The 8,106-nt window shown below is 38.0% G+C and overlaps 1 pseudogene; it reads left to right on the forward strand.

Moving 5' to 3' along the window:
- Positions 1 to 6,019: 6,019 nt before the first annotated feature.
- Positions 6,020 to 7,415, forward strand: LOC149002743 (putative F-box protein At4g22030 pseudogene; annotated as a pseudogene).
- The last annotated feature ends 691 nt before the right edge of the window (positions 7,416 to 8,106 follow it).

The following is an 8,106-nucleotide window of genomic DNA, read 5'->3' on the forward strand; positions in this document are numbered from 1 at the left end:
GGACATTAGTTGTAGTAATTCTAGTAAGCAAGTCCTAGAACCCATAAGTATGATTAATTTACCAGTTACCCAATTGTTAAAGCAATAACAAATCACTCACATGGCACTTTCATTTTTGATGATAGAAAGTAAAAAGAGTATTTTAAAGGGCAACTAACTCACTTTAGTTGGGGTAAAATTCTTTTTTTTTTTTGGTAACCAGTTGGGGTAAAATTCTTAGCACCTCCTTTAAGTGGGTTATATTACATGTAACGCACTCCAATAATACGTCTAGCACACAACTGAGAGTGTCTCAATTAAGTCTCATGCAAAATGAAATGACCAAAATATCCTAATAATATTAGACTATCATTTTACGAAACTACCCTTGTGTCTCATCATATACCCAACCTTGAGAATGGATTTCCTCTTCTTCCTACTCTTTGCTAGAAACCACCCACCACTGATGGAAACGACCCTCCTATTTGGGTTTCATGATTAGTCTTCAAGCTCTCTTAATAAGAAGAGTGGTGGGTGTCGAATCCACCACATGTAATCCTTCTCTCAATTGAATCTATGATAACATTGAGTAGAAGGGAATCCACAGAGATTGGTGAAACATTAATTTCGAGTAGATTGGTTATGCTCATTAAGGATCAGTCCTCTAACAACCAATCTTTCTCTACTTTCTCAAATCCAAAAGACATAAACATTAGAGTTTGAAAAGAAAAGCGGATAGTTTGTTTGCAACGGAATCTAAACTAAACTGACTCTCTAATGGAATCCAACACCATAGGAACAATCCTGGCAAAGGCATGAAGCTCCATGCGCGTCCACTTCTTCGGTCACTCCTTCAAGAAGGTCTGTTGGCGATGAATCCTCAATTTGGAAGGAGTCTTCATAACCTGTAGTATATTCTAATAGAAACAAACACATAAAAGAAAAGAGTTCAACAGAAGTTAGTGAGATCAACTCAACATCATATCATGCATTCATTCACAAGATCCCATTACACATATAACATGAATATCAATAATGTAATTAATGATAATGATATGACATATGAATGATTATGACATTATTCTCCATACTCTATCATGAAGTCTCTGTACTAGACATGCATTAAGTCATAGACCAGTCTTCTCTGGGCGGTCTCATTCTCTCTCCCTCAACAATCTCTATATCTTGGGTTATCCGCAGTTGTTGGGTCATGTCACATCAATCCGTGGCTGAGAAATAAGGCACCACTCTCTCACATCACCATTTGGCATGAGAACTGACGCGTGTCAAGGATTACTCTAGGCCCAATGCATAGTCATACGGTCTCGTACTACATATGGTCCAGAGACTTTCCCCATGGCACCAACCAACTCAGTTCAGTATCATTTTTCACCTAGAAATAGGATCCTCAACGGGAGGCATCTATTGGATTCAATTTCTCAACCCTATGGTCATCCACATATAATGGACATGATGCTCTCCATATCCTCTCACAGGTTGGTTATCGTTCTTGAACGCCCATGAGCCCTTATCTATTATATGCAACCCTACCATCTCATGAGTGCAGTGGGCCTGCTTAATGCTCACAGGACCCACCCATTGACATCACGGGTTATTCGGTTTCAATACCCCTATCGGAAGGGTAGTAGTACTCATGAGGTTATCTACCTAAACACTTCTAGACACCTAACATTTATGTACTTAGGTTTGGATGCATACTCATGTAAGTTCACTAGGTACTAGGCGAACCTACAACCCTAGTTGGTAAATATACATAAGAGAATCTAAGTCTCAAAACCAATCCACACACATTCTCATATCATCATTCAAAGAATATTGAAAAATAGAAGCAAAGATATTTCCTCACCTTTCATTCTCGCAAAGTCACACACATAATCACAAGATAAAAAATACTAAAGCAAGACAAGATATCAATAATGAAAATTAATTAACATCATTAAACATGTAATATAAGGTTAAGTATATTCCTCACATTTCAATTCGATTATGTTCTAAAAATTCACAAATTTGCTCTCAAGTGTCAGTGTTTATAATCAAAATAAACCTAAGCATGTAATAGAATTAATTGATATTAATTAGAAGTCAATTGGGTTTCAAAGATATCCCAAAATCATCCTACAAAAACCCAATCTATCATATGGGTTGAAACCCACGGTTCTCAACCTAGTTTCAGTGAAAGGTCAATATTTCGCTGCCAATTCAAAGTCGAATCGAAACAAAACTTTGGGAATGTCTAATTAGTAGAAATAGGGTCCTAAAGGCACCTTAAATTTGGCCCAATTTATTCTAAAAAAAAATAATAAAAAAATAATAATTAAAAAAAAAAAACCAAATTTGGCTTTCTAAATCACCCGCAGGCGTCTCAGAGTATCAAAATGTGAAATCGTTTGCAATGATTCGCACAAACAACTCACATACTAGAGGAAAGCATTAATACAACTATTTAAGAGCATTTAAAATACCTCACATTCTTCAACTACCAAAATCCCACATTCAAAGTGAAGAGAACCCCACAAAACTGAGCTTAAAGAAGAGGGTTTAAAGATTCTCACCTTTTTCAATGTTCTTGCGACGATCCAGATCACAAAACACCTTTGATTGGATGGAATCTACTCTTCTCCTTAGTATCTCCTCTTCCCAAAGCCTCATCCCCCACTCTAGCATTAGAAAATGTGTTTGAGGTGAGTTGAAACATAAAATAGGGTTTTAAAACCTGAAATCTTGATTTTGTCCCGTCATCGGGGAGGAGTAGGGGCCAACCGGCCACTCATTCGGTCCATGTTTGGACCCCCATTTGAGGTCCAATTTCTGTGATTTTTGGCTTGAAAGAAAGGTCTTTCGATTATCTTCATTTGGATATATTTACCTCGTCAATTGGACGCTCCATCGTTAGTCTACGAACGAGCCAAAATGGTCTTTTAATGCCATCGTGATTGACCTTCTCTCTCATCTTAAACTCCTGGAGAGATGTCGAGTCATCACTAGGGTCATCCACAGTCATTGGGTCCACTTCTGACTTTCAGGCTCAACTCGAATGGCCCACAGTTGTCGTTGACATTGAGGCCCGAATTCACGGTCTTGAAATTATGGGTTGAAGGGTTAGAAATCCGTGGGATTTCACAGGTTTGGATCATCTTCTTAGAGGGGCTCTTCCAATGAGCGTTAAATGAGTTATAGCACATTGCCAAGTGTAATATTCTAATCCAAAGGTATTCATTGGATTTGTCTTAACCCTTAAATTAATTGGAATATAACACATGGCTAGTTTAGTTTGAGGATGACTTGAGCCAGTTATCTACAAACACGAAGAATAATAAGAGTCGGTCGCCTCTGTGGACGGGATGTCACCTCATATGCGCAAGTCAGATTTTTGATAACACATATCCTCCTTGAAAGGAGTTAATGTTCAAAGATTTTTGATCTCTTTGGTAGTTGCAAGAGAGTTAATGTAAGACTAATCTTAGCTTATCTTATCTTTTGTTCCCTCTTATTTTGCCCTTATAGACAAATCTATGTTCTTTCTGAAAAAGACAAACCTTGACCATTGGATCTGTGTATTCCAAATGGAGGGGGCTTGGATGGGTTGTGGCACCAATCTTGTTGGAGGAGCCAAGGCCCAAATCTTGCTTGAGAAGTTTAGGACCTAATACACCCTCCCCCAGATTTGTCAGTAATCTTGACATACGTGGACCTTGGATATGATGTGTTCCCTCTTAAACTCTAGAGAAATCGTAAGGAAGCAATTCCCAAGAAGATTTGGACGGATTAGTGCCCCTATGACAAGCATTAAACACTTGAGGTACAAGGGCATAGCATTAAATGCCAAATTTATGCTTTGACAAATTTGTTGCTAGAAACATGCTATCTCCCATCCTTTTGCTACTTTTGTCGAGAATTAACATTTTAGATATCTATTAAAAATTCATGCCGTCATGTCAACATTTCTACGTGGCAATATCATGAGGGTAGTCTCAAGGAAGAGTCACTTCCTGGAAAGCGTATGCCAACAAGTTACTCATTGATTCCTTGAACCAAGTCAAGACTAGTGTACCACATTAAATGGTTCATTCCAGTTCGGTGGTCTAAGCCAGAATTTGGTATAACAATATATATCATATATATTGTATTTCAGAATTGAAATGGAATTTCTTAAAATTGATAATGCCAAATTAGATAGTAAATAAATGAAAATCTAATGGAAGTAGGAACTTCTTAAAATTGATAACATCAAATTGGAAAGTAAATAAAAAAAATTAAAAAAATATAAAAAAATAAAAAACAGCAAATTGAAGACTACATATAAAAAAGTTCAAAATAAAGAGCAACCAAATTAGGGTTAATTTTCTTTCTTCTAATTAATAGGGTAATGATGTAATTGAATATAAAGTGTAAATAAGTAGAATAAAATCTTAGGATTATTTTGGAATTTTAAAATAAATAAAAATTGCTACGTCATCGCTTAACTAACAAAGTTTAATGGTAGGGGGCAACAGTAATTACAGGTAAAGTCTAAGATTGGATTAGTAATTTCAAAAAGTATAGGGAATAATGTAGTAATTAAGCTATAGTACGGGGGCCAACGATAATTATCCCCCCTTTTTTTTTTTTCTGCTTCACAAGAGGTGAATGACCTAGATAAAGGTTTGTTGTATGAAAAATAAAGGTAAGAAAAGTAAGATTAAAATAAAAACTTTTCAATATTGGATAGTCAACATATTATACTTGCTAATTCAATCTATTGCACAATGGTTTGCTTTCCAAAACCAAATGAAGAGAGTTAAAGACGTAACAAAAGCATTACCCCAAAATTTATTTGCTCCATCATGCTCGATGCAGTAATTTTATTAATTCCTCACTACACTAATAAATTGGAAAAAGAAAACTTCTAGAATTTCATTCCATGGGAACTAAGGAAGTTTTCGATATCAATTCAATGCAGTTTGAAGACCTCAACGTATTGTTTGGTTTCGACTTGGGCTAGAATGCAGATAGAGTCTAGATGGATTGATGAAGATGAAAGAGATCAATCGACTAAAGGTGGAGACAAGGAAACCAAAGTCGTTCGGCTAGTGTTTAGCTGACGAAAAAGATGGTCTGCCTATCAGTGATGGAAGAGAGGGTTTAGGGTTTCACTCAATTTGATTTTTCCCAAACTTTGGCTTCTCTTGTAAATTTATTTTCAATCAAGAGTGTTCTATTGCAAATTAGAAAAAAGACGGGTGTTGCAATCTAGGGATTGCATCGACGATATTCGCGCAGATAAGAACAAAAATCTCATTCTCATAGTGAAGAAGTTCTAGTACGCCTGTGGATAGAGGCATAGCTGAACCATATAAGCTATTATGTATGTGATTTTGTGGTAATGATCTTGAGTAATTTTATGTAATACACATATCAGTCTCACATAGATACTATTGCAATCTAAGTACCATCAACGGATATTTCCAGCAGTGCCTGAGGCATACCCTTATGCATAACTAGTCAGAGCAACAATTGGAAAGAATAATCATATATTGAAGCTTTACTAAGTTAACAAAATAAACTCTACCCCAAATATATATATATATATATATATATATATATATATATATATATATATTTTTAAACAAAATAAACCAACTTTAATACCATAAAGAAAACGACTAGCTTTGGAGAACTTTTCAAAGAATAGGAACCGGTCCAGTGAAATAAGCCGAATCCGCTGACCCAAATTATCCGATGCGAATCGGTATAGAAATCGTCCAAATCCGTCCCTCAACCTGATTTTTTTCTTGGTAGAAACCCTCAACAGTCAAACATGACTTGAAGCGTTCAGAAGTGGGGCAAACGAAATGTTAAGTTTGCCAATTCCGATGATTTCAGGTCAACACGTTAATAATAAATTAAGGAAGCCGGGACCAATTCAAACCACTTGAGACGGGTTCCACTTCCACCTCGTTGTCTCTCTCCTGTTTATCTTCTCTATTTAAAGAGTGATATTGGAGATCGATCAACTCCAAATCTGCACCTCACTCTCAATCTTCGATTCAAAAACGATCCAAACCCAAATCTAGAATCCACAAAAACAACAATCGGAAGCTTACTTATATACAACTGAGTAAATCATCAGCAGCACTGCTAATATGGCAGCACTTCAAGCATCAGGCTTCACAGGGTGTTCATCGTTGTTTTCAAAATCTTCCAAGCGATGTCTAAGCGGCAGGACTAAAGCAACACTCCAGGCCCCAAAACTCCAACCAAATAGAACTTTAGTTCCAAGGTTTCCTACAAGGGACTTGATTGAGGAATTGAACTTGAGAACCAGATTCAATGACACAACCACAAGAGAATTTGATGAAAACACCTCAAATTCCAAGGTAGTAGCAGAACTTTATGCGGTAATGGAGGCAGCTGCAGGCAGAGCAGAGATGCACACAAGCGTTGGAGAGCAGCGGAATAACTGGAACCACCTCTTCCTCACATCTGTTAATGCCATCACCCTCACTGCTGCTACCATGGTTGGCCTGGCAGCCACCACCTGCGGCACAGGAGAACCTCTTCTGGCTCTCAAGCTCTCTTCTACTCTCTTATATTCAGCAGCCACGGGGATGCTGGTGGTGATGAGCAAGATCCAGCCCTCCCAACTAGCCGAAGAGCAGAGAAATGCTGCGAGGCTGTTCAAGCAGCTCCAGAGGGAAATCCAAACAACCCTTGCAATTGGGTCTCCCACAGCAAGGGATGTGAAGGATGCCATGGACAAGGTCTTGGCTCTTGATAGGGCCTACCCTCTTCCCTTGCTTGGAGCAATGCTTGACAAGTTCCCAGAGACAGTAGAGCCCGCAAATTGGTGGCCACAACAACCAGAACAGAAAGAACTCGGTGTTGCTGGTAATAGTAGAAAAAGGAAGGGAAGCAATGGATGGAATGCAACGCTAGAAAAGGAAATGAGACAGATAGTTGAGGTGGTGAAGAGGAAAGACACAGAAGAGTATATGAGACTGAGCAAGTTGGCATTGAAAGTTAACAAGACACTAGCCATTTCTGGGCCTGTACTCACGGGCATTGCAGCTCTGGGGTCTGCTCTTGTAGGATCAGCTCCTCAGCATCAATGGCAATGGGCAGCGTTTCTGGGAGTCACTGCAGGAGCCCTTGCAGCCATAGTGAACACAGTGGAGCATGGTGGGCAAGTAGGGATGGTATTTGAGATGTACAGGAACAATGCTGGTTTCTTTCGGTTGATGGAAGAGTCCATCATGTCCACCTTGAAGGAAAAGGACGTAGATAAGAGAGACAATGGGGAGTTGTTTGAAAAGAAGGTGGCTTTACAACTGGGAAGGAGCTTGTCTGAGCTCAGGGATCTAGCAGCTTCTTCTTCTTCTTCTTCTTCGAGAAGAGATGAAGAGAGCATCGAAGAATTTGCTAGCAAGCTCTTCTAATTTCTTTCCTGTAGTTAACACATACACCATGTGCAGTGTAAATCTTGTACAAATTGAGTCACGGATGCTGTAGGCAAGAAGTTGATTAACTCAGTGTAATTGTGTAAACATCAGACAACTCAAATAGGAAAATTTATTGTTGGAAATTTACCCATTTGTTCCTCCCAACCATTAGATAACCACATAGAAACAGATCGATAATAAAGTCAGATATGCATAATTGCATTCTATATATATTGATCATCATCATTGTATGGGAGAATTTAGGTGTTATAATCTATAGAACATTTTCGCTTTAAACAATATATGGTGGCAATTATCCTAAACGAAAGTTTTGTTAAGTTGGGGTTGCTGGGGCCACAAGCGAAGTAGATCTTTAACACATCAATTCTCTCAGGATTTTTTTTTTTTTTTTTTTTTTTTAATGTTTTGATATCTTTAACACATCAATTTAAACTAAATTTGAATTTTATTTAAACCCACTCATAAATTTGAATTTTATTTAAACTCTAGTTTGTTGGGTAACCGTTAGATTACTTAAATGCCACATGGCACATTCCTAAGAGAGAATTACAGGGAATTGTAGGGAAAGGAATTACAGAGGATGTGAATCCCTAAAATGGGGCTTTCAATCCTCTACGGCCATCAAAGGAGCGGCCATCCAGCGGCCGCTCCAGATGGCCGCCACATG

This window comes from Hakea prostrata, chromosome 10, assembly GCF_041222555.1.
Source record: "Hakea prostrata isolate BN-2017 chromosome 10, UWA_Hpros_2, whole genome shotgun sequence".
NCBI classification, from domain to species: Eukaryota; Viridiplantae; Streptophyta; class Magnoliopsida; order Proteales; family Proteaceae; genus Hakea; species Hakea prostrata.